We start from the raw sequence: 12,678 nt of genomic DNA, 5'->3' as shown, positions 1-12,678 counted from the left end.
TATACTCTATTTTGTTCCATTGATCTACTTGTTTAAACTAGGGCAATGCTACATTGTACCATTATTCCAAGTATTAAAATCAGATAGTTTTAATGTTCCAACTTTATTATTTTCTTCCAAAGGTGTTTGACAATTCCAGGTCTTTTGCACATTTCCATATGAATTTAAGAATCAATTTGTCAACTTCTCCAAAACAAAGCCCCAGGAGTTTTGATTTGATATTGCATTGAACCTATATATCAATTTCAGAAGAATAGATAACTGAAGAATATTCAGCATTTTGACCCATGAACACACTGTATCTCTTCATTTTTAAAGATCTTCTTAATTTATTTTGACAATGTTGTATAGTTTTCAGTGTACACATCATACATATCTTTTGTCAAATTTGTCTCTAAATATGTAGGGTTTTAAAATTTAAGATGGTATTTGACTTTTGTTTTAATTTAGAGTATGCAGGAATATGATTAATTTTTGGATTGATACTATATCCTACAAACTCTCTATACTCATTTACTAAATCTAGTACAATTTTTGTAGATTTCATTGGGTTTTCTACTTTCATGATGATGCTGTCTGCAAATCAAGATAGTTTTATTTCTTATTTTTCAATCTGGCTATCTTTTATTTATTTTTCTAGACTTATTTCAGGGACTAGAACTCCCAGAATCATGTTGAATAGAAATGAGGAGAGTGAATAGCCTTGTCTTTTTCCTGATCTTAGTGGGAAAGCTATCAGGTTTTTTGTTTTGTTTTGTATTTTAAGACACGTTCTCTTTGTCACCCACAGTGGAGTGCAGTAGTGTGATCATGGCTTGACTCAATGCAGCCTCGACTTCCTGGACTAAAGTGATCCTCCTACCTCAGCCTCCCAAGTAGCTGAGACCACAGGAGCATGCTACCATGCCAGGTTAATTTGGTTTTTATTATTTGTAGAGATGGGAGTCTCTCTATGCTGCCCAGACTGGTCTCAAACTCCTGGGCTCAAGCAGTCCTCCTGCCTTGGCTTTCCAAAGTGCTGGGATTGCAGGCATGAGGCACCATGCCTAGCCACATTCAGTTTTTTGGCTTCAGTGTTAGCTGTAGATTATTTGGTCGCCCTTCATCAAATTGCAGCAGTTCCCTTCTAGGCCTAGCTTGCTTGGAGTTTTTCTTAGCAATAAATATTGAACTTTATCAAATTATTTACCTATGTTTAAATAAATTTTTAGTTTTTTTAACACACAGTAAATTGCATTAGTTTTTTCCTAATGTTAAACTAAACAGTGCATTCTTGAGATAAAACTCACTTTGTTCATTACATATTATCATTTTATATATTAATATTATTAAATACATTTTGATTGGTTTTTAGAATTTTTGTATGTATACTTATGAGGAATATTAACTGTGGTTGTATTTTTTAATGTCTTTGCCCATTTTTGGTGTCAGAGTAACACTGCCTGAAGCTGAATTGGAAAATATTTTCTCCTCTTCAAGTTTTTAGAAGAATTTGTATATAATTGATATTTTAAAAAATTTGTTGCATAACTCACCAGGAAAGCTATTCAGTCCTAGATCTTTTTTTTTTCTTATGTGAAGATTTTAAAATGCAAATCAATTACTTTAACAGATATAAGACTATTCAACTTATGTATTTCTTTTTGGGTGACCTTTGGCAGTTAGTGTTTTTCAAGGATTTTGTCAATTTCGTCTAAATTGTCTATTAATTGGCATAAAGTTGTTCATAGTATCTCAACATTATTTTAATATCTGTAGGATATGTAGTAATACCATCTTTCTCAATTCTAAAATTAGTAATTTGTTTCTTTTCATTTTTCCCTGATCATTCTAACTAGAGCTATATCAATTATATTTACCACCTCAAAGAATTGCTTTTTGCCTTCATTGTTCTTTATTATTGTTGGTTTTTGGTTTTAATTTGTTCTATTTGTTTGCTTTTTGTCTTATGGAATCCTATTCTGCTGGTTTACTGGATATAGGATATTATTATCTATGACTGTTTAAATAAATTTTTAGTTTTTATATCAGCTAACAGTGCTGAAATAAGTGGATATTCATATGACATGAAATAACCATTAAAGGATTTTGGTTTATTCTAAGATAATTCATACTTCATTATAAAAAAAGAAAAATAATTTAAAGAAGTTGAATAATGAAATAAATAACCAATTTTATTTTCATAAATATTGCATTAAAAGTAGGTGATGTCGTGAAAGAAAAGAAGATACTGAAAAAGAATGAGAAATGAAGATGAATAAGGTAAAAGTTTTCAAAATTTTACAAATAGATGGTAGATAGATTATACATGATGGATCTATCAATAGATACATTGATTACTATTCATACACCACAAAAAACTTACAAAACTAATATTTGATAAAGTTAGCATTTCAAATAGGTGAAGAGAGGATGCTTTTTCATAAGTTGTGAAAGTATAATTGGCTACTTGAGAAAGAAAATAAAAATACTATCCCTCAGATATCTAACCAGCTTTCCTGAGTGCCCTCTCCCTTCTTTCTGATTCAAATGGCATCTTTTCACATCTCCTCTGATGTGGGACAAGGTAAGAATCTTTTTCCTGTGTGATAAATCTAATTATTCCGTCTGTCACATTAGTTGCTGTGATGCAGGTCAAAGTGCTTCCATAGTGCCTCTTTGCAGCATTCACTAATCACTTTTTCCCAGTCATTCCCCAGTCTCCATTTTAATGATGGCACTCAACCTGTCATGTTTCACTATGTTTTGTTATATTTAATTAAGCTGAGTCTTTGGATATGTTAGACTTTATTTATTAAAATAATTTGTATCTCCAACATTCAAAACAATATGAATTGCTCTGAGAATTCTGTTACTTTCTTATGTCTTCCTCAGAGATTTAGGCTCCAGGCTTCTCACTACATGGATGATATAGCAATGCCAAGGCTCTGCTAATATGGTAGTCTGTGAACAATTCAAATCGCTAACTCTCTTAGCCTAGTATCTACCTTCTTCCTGGATCTTGTGTATATCTGAAGAACCCCTAAGAAATGGATTATCATCTACATTTGATGACAACTTCACCAATACTCTTTAAAGGTGATGTGTTCTAACAGTTAGCAACTCTGGAGTTCTTGCAGCTTTTCAATTTTCTTGTAAGTTTTTGCAGAGATACAAGAACCACTGATGTTAGATCTGTCCCTTTTAATGACCTTGGGAGAAATAACATGGGAGTTTCCAGATTTTCCTTTCAGGTCCTCTGCATAGCCAGATTCAAAAACTATTTTTCTTCGTATTTCATACATTTTTTTTTGAGGGGGGAATCCCTCTTTTCTTCTTGTGCACATTTAAACATTTAAATTATTTGAAATTGTTACCAGAAGTTTTAAAAAATTTACTAATATAACTTTTGACATATTTTAATATTATCCTTTAAAAATAATTATTATACCATAAAATGAAATTTAACAACAATGATTTCACACCTAATGTCAGTATTTTTAGAAATATGTATACATGCATTTTTTAAATGTTCAAACTTTATGCTTTTCCCTTGCACTAATATTTCTATTCAACATCTTCCAGGCTTTTATTTTTGTTTAATTCATCTTTTTATCTTATGGATGAAAAGATTGTATTGTTCATGCTAGCATACTTCTGTCCAACAACATATATATGTATATATAACCAAAAATAGGGTTTCTTATATATGTGTGTGTATATATACATATATACACACATAAAACTGTATTTTAAAACTTTGTTTTATTTTCTGTGACTATAATTCTCTAAGTGTTAAAAATTTTCACCTGGACTGATGCTTTATGAAGATTATTATTGGTTTATAATTTGCCAGTTAAAAATAAATATACAGAAACATCATAGAATCAAATTATATTCAATACATATTTCTTAACATGATAGTGTATCTCTTGTAGAATAAGAAGGAATTCAACATTAATTTTATTCCTATTTTACTATTTAAGATACATAATGTAATATTTTGAATACATGCATAAATAGATTAGGATGGAGGAAATTTTTAGTATAGGAATATAACAGTTATTTGAATTTTTTTTGAGTTAACTTGTTAAACTCCTGGCATTTACCAAATTTTTAATTAAAACAAACCTGGAAATCACCTGTTGTAAGAAGGCATATGTTAACCAAATATTAATGAACTTCGTGTCTTAGTTTCTGTTATTTGTATTGAAAAAGACTTTATCAACATTAATGAAACTTCTAATTATACTCGTGGGATTTAGAAGTGCCATATTTAACTAGACATATATATACAATTTGGAAAAATCAAAGCATAACGTCATTGCATCTTTGCAAGTACATATTTTAATAAAATGCTTCTCTATAGGCTGAATTTTTATCAAAATCAGAGTTACAACAAAATCAGAATTATTTTCAGGTAAAAATGTTAACTTAATTTTTCAATTCAAACCCATGTGTTAATACATGTTTCAAGGAACATCCTAAATATACTAAGAAGTAAATTAGAGGAATAGGGGTAAGAAACGGCAGTTCAGAACTGATTCATGGCAATTTTTTTTTCTAAAGACATTTGTGATGTCATCCTGCAAAGGCTTGTGATATTTAAAACAAACCAACAAAGAATACAAGATAAGCATAGGCTTCAATTGCTTCCACCCAGGAATACAGCGGTTAATACTTGAACCAATCAAACAATTTTGTGTATCTCCATTTCTTGGTTATTCTGTCTAATTTCCATTTTGGGGGTAATTTGCCTTTTTAAAAATATCAGGCTGATAATATGATTCAATCTCCCCAACAATAATGATAACTCTGTTTTATGAAGCACATCAATGCATATTTGTATGGTGTGTATAGATTAATGGTTATAAGTGGAGAGCAGCATAGGGACATGATTGCCCCCTCCGCAAGTACTCCTTCTCCATTATTCCTAAATTCCAATATTTTCAAGGTTATTTGTTTCCTCAATGTTTATGGAATTTTTTTCCATATGTATCAGATATCTTTAATTTACTTGACTTTAAATCTTCAAAATGTCTAAAATAGATTAAAATAATATACCTTCAATTGACTTCCTGACTCCAGATATCTACAAATTACCTTTATAATTATTGACTAAGAAATTGTCTCTAAAAATAAATATAGGATAACTCCCCAGCTTAAGGGGAAGAAACCCTTAATTTAAACCAAGTTGTATGTATATATGATGCATGAACCATCAAACTAGTAAAGACCTGTGGACTGCTCATAGTCATAATAATATAATAAACTAGGATTCCTAGCAATAGAAATCTTGGAATTGGTGCCTAGGCTGTCTTGAAGTAATTCCTATGTACACTAAATTTTGAGAACTACTAACCTAAATTAAATCCAAGCAGTTTTTCTAGACAACATAAAGCTTTTTTGTCTTAGCCTATGCTATCGATACTATTAACTAGTATAGCTACATAGGAACCTCATATATTAGTTACACTAAATGACCTGGTTTTCTTTAAACCAAAAGGAGAAGTGTTGGGAACAGCCCCCCCCCAAAATCTGCTCATAAACTGACCCAAAAACTGGCCATAAACAAAATCTCTGCAGCACTGTGACATGTTCGTGATGGCCATGACGGCCACACTGGAAGGTTGTGGGTTTACTGGAATGAGGGCAAGGAACACCTGGCCCACCCAGGGCGGAAAACCGCTTAAAGGCATTCTTAAACCACAAACAATAACATGAGTGATCTGTGCCTTAAGGACATGCTCCTGCCGCAGATAACTAGCCAAACCCATCCCTTTATTTCAGCCCATCCCATTGTTTCCCATAAGGAATACTTTTAGTTAATCTATAATCTACAGAAACAATACTTATCACTGGCTTGCTGTTAATAAATACGTGGGTAAATCTTTGTTCGAGGCTCTCAGCTCTGGAGGCTGTAAGACCCCTGATTTCCCACTCCACACCTCTATATTTCTGTGTGTGTGTCTTTAATTCCTGTAGCATAAGGGTCTCCACGATGGAGCTGATCTTGGCAGAGAAGAAAATGTTTATTAATAGGCATTTTTGCTTTCTCTAATGACCACCTGAGGCACTTTTACCACTACTAGAATTTTCGAGAACATATTGATATACTTTACTAGTTAGAAGGTAAAATGAAGGTTTTCTGGGGACTATGTATTGATTATTTTTAATATAAGAGATCCTTTTGTCAGATCAGTGTGGATATTTTCAGAATTAAACCTAACATTTATGAATTGATCAGTCTCAACTTCACTGCAAAAATTAGTCACATAACCTCTCTAGTTATCTAACAAGAGAAAGTAAACACTGGGGAAAGGATAACTTAGTGGACTCCCTGTTTTAAATCTTCTGTCACACAAAAATAGTACTTGTCATATGGAAACCCAAGGTGTTCTCCTGTATGGAAAACAGGGAAATGGAGAGCAGCATCTGAAGGATTTGTGGATCCTACCCACTGATACAGATGTTGTGCAACAAATGGCTACTGGCATCTTTCCTATACCCTTAAAAGAATGAGTAATGCTTATAGCTGGATAAGGTTTGTGTTTCCCGGAAATGTATGACAAATTGGATTTTGATGTCAGAGTTCTTAACATTTATTGAGAATTCACTATTAGCCAGGACATTTAACTTGCCATGCATATTTTGAAAAATTTAGTCTTCTCTACAACACTATGAGGAAATTCCTTGGGGTCGCAGAGTTAAAATGGATTCCATGCAGTCTTGCACAGTATAAATAATACAAACATTAACAGCAGCTTTGTAGCATATATCTAGCATAGTGACTGGGATATGATAGGCTTCATAATATGTTGATTGAAGTAATTCAGTAATTATGGAAAGCAAAATATACTTGTACAAAACATAAATAGAACAAAGTCACAATATGTAGAAAGTAATACACTTTGGCAGAGATAAAATTGACTTACATGCTCTTTTAGGAACAAAGAAAGGGAGTTTATAACTACTGAGTGAGAAAACTAAAATTAAAGATGGCATAGCAAAGATAAAACACAAATATAGGAGAATTGGCAAATCTGATATTTTAAAATGAATTATCAAAGGCTATTATTAATAAAAATTGTCAGGAAAATGACTAAAATATATAATTTGCTTTTATTTCAGGTTTGAAATTAACATCAGTTTTATTTTATATATTGAAATAAACTATTTAGAATATATTCATGAAGACTAATTTCACTCTTTGATTTGCTAAAGTATAAATAAAGGGGTTTGATAGAGGAGGAACAGAGGTAGTGAGCACAACTGCACCTTTTGTTAATGTCATTCTCTTTTTTTCTGACAGGTTAATACAAATAATAAAACAGCTACTCTAAGGAAAAGAAATTGTAATGATATGAGATGATTAAGTGCTGACATGCTTTTGATCTTAGCTGGAAAAAAAGAATTTCAAAATAATCCTGATGATATATGTATAAGAGAGAATCATATACACCAAAGTGACCACAAGTGGTCACAACAAAGCAAAACAGAATATATCAACCCCAGGAAATCTGTGCAAGGGATTTGCAGGAAGAAGTTTTGCACATGAAGTGCAAAATAGTTTTACAAACACTGCGATCCAGATTGAGTTCTACAAACAATCGTGAAAAGGTAATTAATAATACCATTACCAAGAGCTAAATATAAGTTGGTAGCAAAATTTGTTGCTTATAATGATTGGATATTCTAGAGGTTTGCAGATGGCAACACAGTAGTCATAGGACAAAGAATAAAAAATTCTGAAGCTCTCAAAAAGATGAAAACAAAAATAACCAAGTTGTGTAACCCCAGTATGAAATGTTTTAATTTAGGAATATAGAAATGATATGGTTTGGCTGTGTTCCAACCCAAATCTCATCTTGAATTCCCACATGTTGTGGGAGGGACTTGGTGGGAGGTAATTGAATTATGGGGGCAGGTCTTTCCCTTGCTGTTCTCACAATAGTGAATAAGTCTCATAAAGTCTGATGGTTTTATAAGGGAGAGTTTCCCTGCATAAGCTCTCTCTTTGCCTGCTGCCACCCATGTAAGATGTGACTTGCTCCTCCTTGCTTTCCACCATGATTGTGAGGCCTCCCCAGCCATGTGGAAATGTGAGTCCATTAATCCTTTTTCCTGTATAAATTATCAGTCTCATGTATGTCTTTATTAGCAATGTAAAAATGGACTAACACAAGAAATTTAGGAATGTAAATCAATGTCATTCAGATTTTCAAGAAGAAGATTTGAAAGAAGAAATACATTGGCATTTTGAGGCTGGGTTCAGCTGGGTGAAGAAGACAATAAGTTTTGCATCATACTCAACATGTACTTGAGAAGTTCAAACAGAAAAGTCACAGTATATTATCAAAGATCATTTGTCAGTCTAAGCCCAGTGAACTTCATCTTCATTAACTGGTTATTATTACCCTTTAGTGAACCTTATCAAAACCACATAATTAAAGCCATCCTGGTGTAAGATGAAATCTCATTGTGATTTTGATTTACATTTAGTGATGTTGAGCACCTTTACATTACCTTTTATTCATTTTTATATCTTCCCTGCAGAAATATCTATTCAAGTCCTTTGCCGTTTTTTGATTTTTTGTTTTTGGCTGTTGAGTTTTAGGAATTTCTTATATACTTTGGAAATAAATCCCATATCAGATATAAGATTTGAAAATATTGTATCCATTTCTGTAGATTGCCTTTCACTCTGTTGATTGTTTCCTTTTCTGTGCAGACACTTTTAATTTAATGTAGTACCACTTGCCTACTTTTGCTTTTGTTGCCTATGATTTTGATGTCATGTCTATGAAATCGTTACCAAGACCAATGTCACAAAATTTTTTCAAGCATATGGTTTCTTTTGGGAGTTTTATGGTTTTAGGTCTTAGATTTACATCTTTAACCCATCTTGAGTTGATTTGAGTACATGGTGTAAGATAGAGGTCTAATTTTATTCTTTTTCATGTGCCTATTCTGTTTTCCCTGTACCATTTGAGACACCACCTTATACCTCTTAGGATGGTTGTCATAAAAAAATTTATAAAGATAACAAGTGTTGGCAACTTTATGGAGAAATCAGAACTCTTACACACAGTTGGTGGGAATATAAAATGGTACAACATCTATGGCAAATAGTATGGAGGTTCCTCAAAAAAATTAAAAATAGGACTACTGCATGATCCAGCAATCCCATTTTTCATCATATATACACAAGAATTAAAATTAGGATCTCGAAGTGATGTCTGCACTCCTGTGTTCATTTACAACAGCCAAGATATGAAGTTGACCCAAATGCTCATTGACAAACAAATGGGTACAGAAAAGGTAGTTTATACATACAGTGTAATATTATTATTTAAAAAGAAGAAAATTCTGCCCTTTGTAGCAATATGAATACACCTGGAATATATCTTGCTAAGTGAAATAATCCAGTCACAGAAAGACAACTACTACATGATTCCACATATATGAGTTATTTACAATAGCCAAACTCACTGAAACAGATAATAGAATGGTGGTTGGCAAAAATTAAGAGTAGGGGAAAATGAGGAGTCGTTCAATTTTCATAAATTAAACACTTATGCAAGATGAATAAAGTTCTAAAGATCTTCTGTACAACAGAGTGACTATAGTTAACATGGTATGGTGCCCTTAAAGTTCATTAAAAAGGTAGATTTTGTGTTGTGTTATTACCACATATACACAACCACACATGAATAATGCAAAAAGATACAACAAAACTTTTGGATGTGATGGTTATATTTATTACTTGATTCTGGGGATGGTATTACAGTTGTATATGTATGTAAAAACTCATCAAATTTTATACATTAAATGTACTTTTCATGAAGTATCTGCAGCTATTCTGTTTAATTTATGAAAACATGATTGAAATAATATCAAAATAATTATAACAAACATTTATAATTTTACTCACTTTATTCAATTTTTAGAGGAAAAAACTGAATCCTCATGATTTTCGTGGAAGGGATTACAAGTAAAGGTTTATGAATGAAACTTGTAACTCTGTAAATATTTTCTACCCACATACAAGTTTAGTCACCTAAAAACTTCAGGTGTTTAAAAAAATCTATTGGAATAGTCTAACTTATGCAATAATTATTGTATCTTCTAATCTTTTCTTTTGTAAAAATAAAAAAAATCCAGAGAAACTCAATCTGAGATTAATATTACCTAAAACTTAGAAACTATATTATAATTTCTACACAATTGGATATTATAGCCAAGATGTAAGAGAAGAATGTTTTGGGAAATATAAAGAAGTGTCATGATGCCAATATGCTTTCTCATTTTTTCACACTAAAACTTAAAGGAATCAACCAAAATATAAAGAATAAAGGACAATAATATTTTCTTGAGACTAGCATTGAGAAAAAATAATTGCAATTCTGTACGCTGCTTTTAATGAAGGTTGAGAAGTCATAACTTTCTCAAAAGAGCATTGTGAATGATTAAAAATTACAAATGAGGTAACAAAAACATCAATTGTCTGAAATTCTGGGCATTTTGTGAATTCACCAGCTGGGCTGGGTAGCCCAGGCAGGCAACTTTCTCTACTCACTCCTCCACCTCCCCACATTATTCAGCATTTTAGGAAGTGATTAATAAAAATGATTGTGCAATAAATTGTCTTAAGCGAGAGTTCAATCTGTTTGCTGGTAAGCGTTATTTGTGTCCTAATTTGTAATGTATTTAATTAATAATGAAATTGTACACCTTTAAAAATATGGAGTGATCACTGGTGTTTTTGTTTGGGCTGATGAGGGATATCTACATATTTGAGGAAATTTAATTGATAAGGGTACAAAATTACATAACTTGAAATAATTGAAAATTATTATTTTTTATCCCTAGAAAAAAACACAGCCCACTTCCACCCTTTAATTTAGGCAACCATTTAAACCCTATGTCATATTCTTTATCATACTTTTTATTACAAAAGGAAACTATTTACAAAGACCATACTTTGATGTAGTGGATACAGATCCATATAACATTTTCACTAGTGCTGAAAACAAAAGTGCACTGCTCAATGAACAACTATATAAAACGTAAAACAGGCTTATTGAGATACTGTACATGTACCATACAATCCACACATTTAAAGTGTACAATCCAAAGGCATTTAGTATGTTCATAGATATACAAACATTCAATCTTAGAACATTTTCATTACCTCAAAAGTAACTGTATACCACTTAGTTATCATGACCCTATCTCATCATATGACCCTGCTCTATGCAATGATCTCATAAGTCTTACGAAAAGACAAAGAGATGAGACAAAATATTTAAGGTGACAAAGTAGCATAAGCAAAAGTAAGAAGAATGGCTCAATCATGATATAGTTAGAAAAAAATAGAGTTCTACTTGGTAATCTCTGATAAACCCCTAAACTACTTGAAAGAAAAGTGGCCTTACCTCCTGGAGTTTTCTAATCTAGCACATTCAGGTAATTGTGAAAAAATGGATTATAAAATGTTTTTCACTTATACGAATCATGCTAGTGACAACATCAATACAAATGCACAGTGATACGCTTCATAAACTAGAATTTTATCATATCAAATCATTGATTTGTTCTATTTCAACAATCATACATACCATCCATCCATCCAACATGCACTGTAAAAGAACACACAAAAAAATCACATTATGAAATCAAGATAACACAGACAAATAAGTGCAATTATATTTACTTTTGTTAAACATTATAACATAAATATCAATAATTTTAAAACTTTCAAATCTAAGTAATTACTGGTTTTTATTTATAAATTTTCATCATTATCTACAAGTTAAAATGTAAAAGGAAGCAAAAAGACTAACTCCTCAATAGGTTAACCACTTTCTTTAATAAGTTATATACACAGATTCAGGCAAATCTTCTGTACTTCAATACTTAAACTAATAATCCTGATGAACAGGAAAAATTGATATTTCATTCTACCCCAAACTATGATCAGCTTAAATGATTGTCTTATAAATATTTTAAAATAATTTATTGCACATTATTAGGAAAGCTTATCAAATAACTTTTTTATACAATTTACTTATATTAAATATTGTATACTTTCCTAAATATGAAGACCAATTGACCTAAAGCTGAATGTGCTATACTATAAATACCTATTTCCTTTTTGTTTATTCACTTAACAATATATCCAATCAAGCACTACATATCAATTTATGGAGATATTCCTAAATATTTTATAGCTGCATAGTCCTTCTTTCTGAGAATGTACAAAGTTTCTTTTATGATTCCATAAGAATTTTAGAACAGTTTTTCTACTTCCATGAAAAATACCTTTGGAATTTTGATAAAGACTTCATTGAATCTGTTTGTTGCTTTGAGTATTATGGACATTTTTACAATATAAATGATTTCAGTCCATGAACAGGAGATATCTTTATTTATTTGTCTCTTCTTTAGCTTCTATTATCAACATTTTATAGTATTCAGTGTATAGATCTTTCAAAAATCTCAACCCTTATCCTGCAACACACATGAAAAACGACTCAAAATGAATAAAGACTTAAATGAAAAACCTTAAATCTTAAATTTCTAGAAGAAAACATAGGAGAAAATCACTTTTATATTGGCATTGGCAATAATATTTTTAGATAAGACACCAAAAGCACAGCCAACAAAAGCAAAACTAGACAAGTGGGATCTAATTAA

The sequence above is a fragment of the Piliocolobus tephrosceles genome, chromosome 10 (genome assembly GCF_002776525.5).
Source record: "Piliocolobus tephrosceles isolate RC106 chromosome 10, ASM277652v3, whole genome shotgun sequence".
NCBI classification, from domain to species: domain Eukaryota; kingdom Metazoa; phylum Chordata; class Mammalia; order Primates; family Cercopithecidae; genus Piliocolobus; species Piliocolobus tephrosceles.
This window is presented reverse-complemented; position numbering follows the sequence as displayed.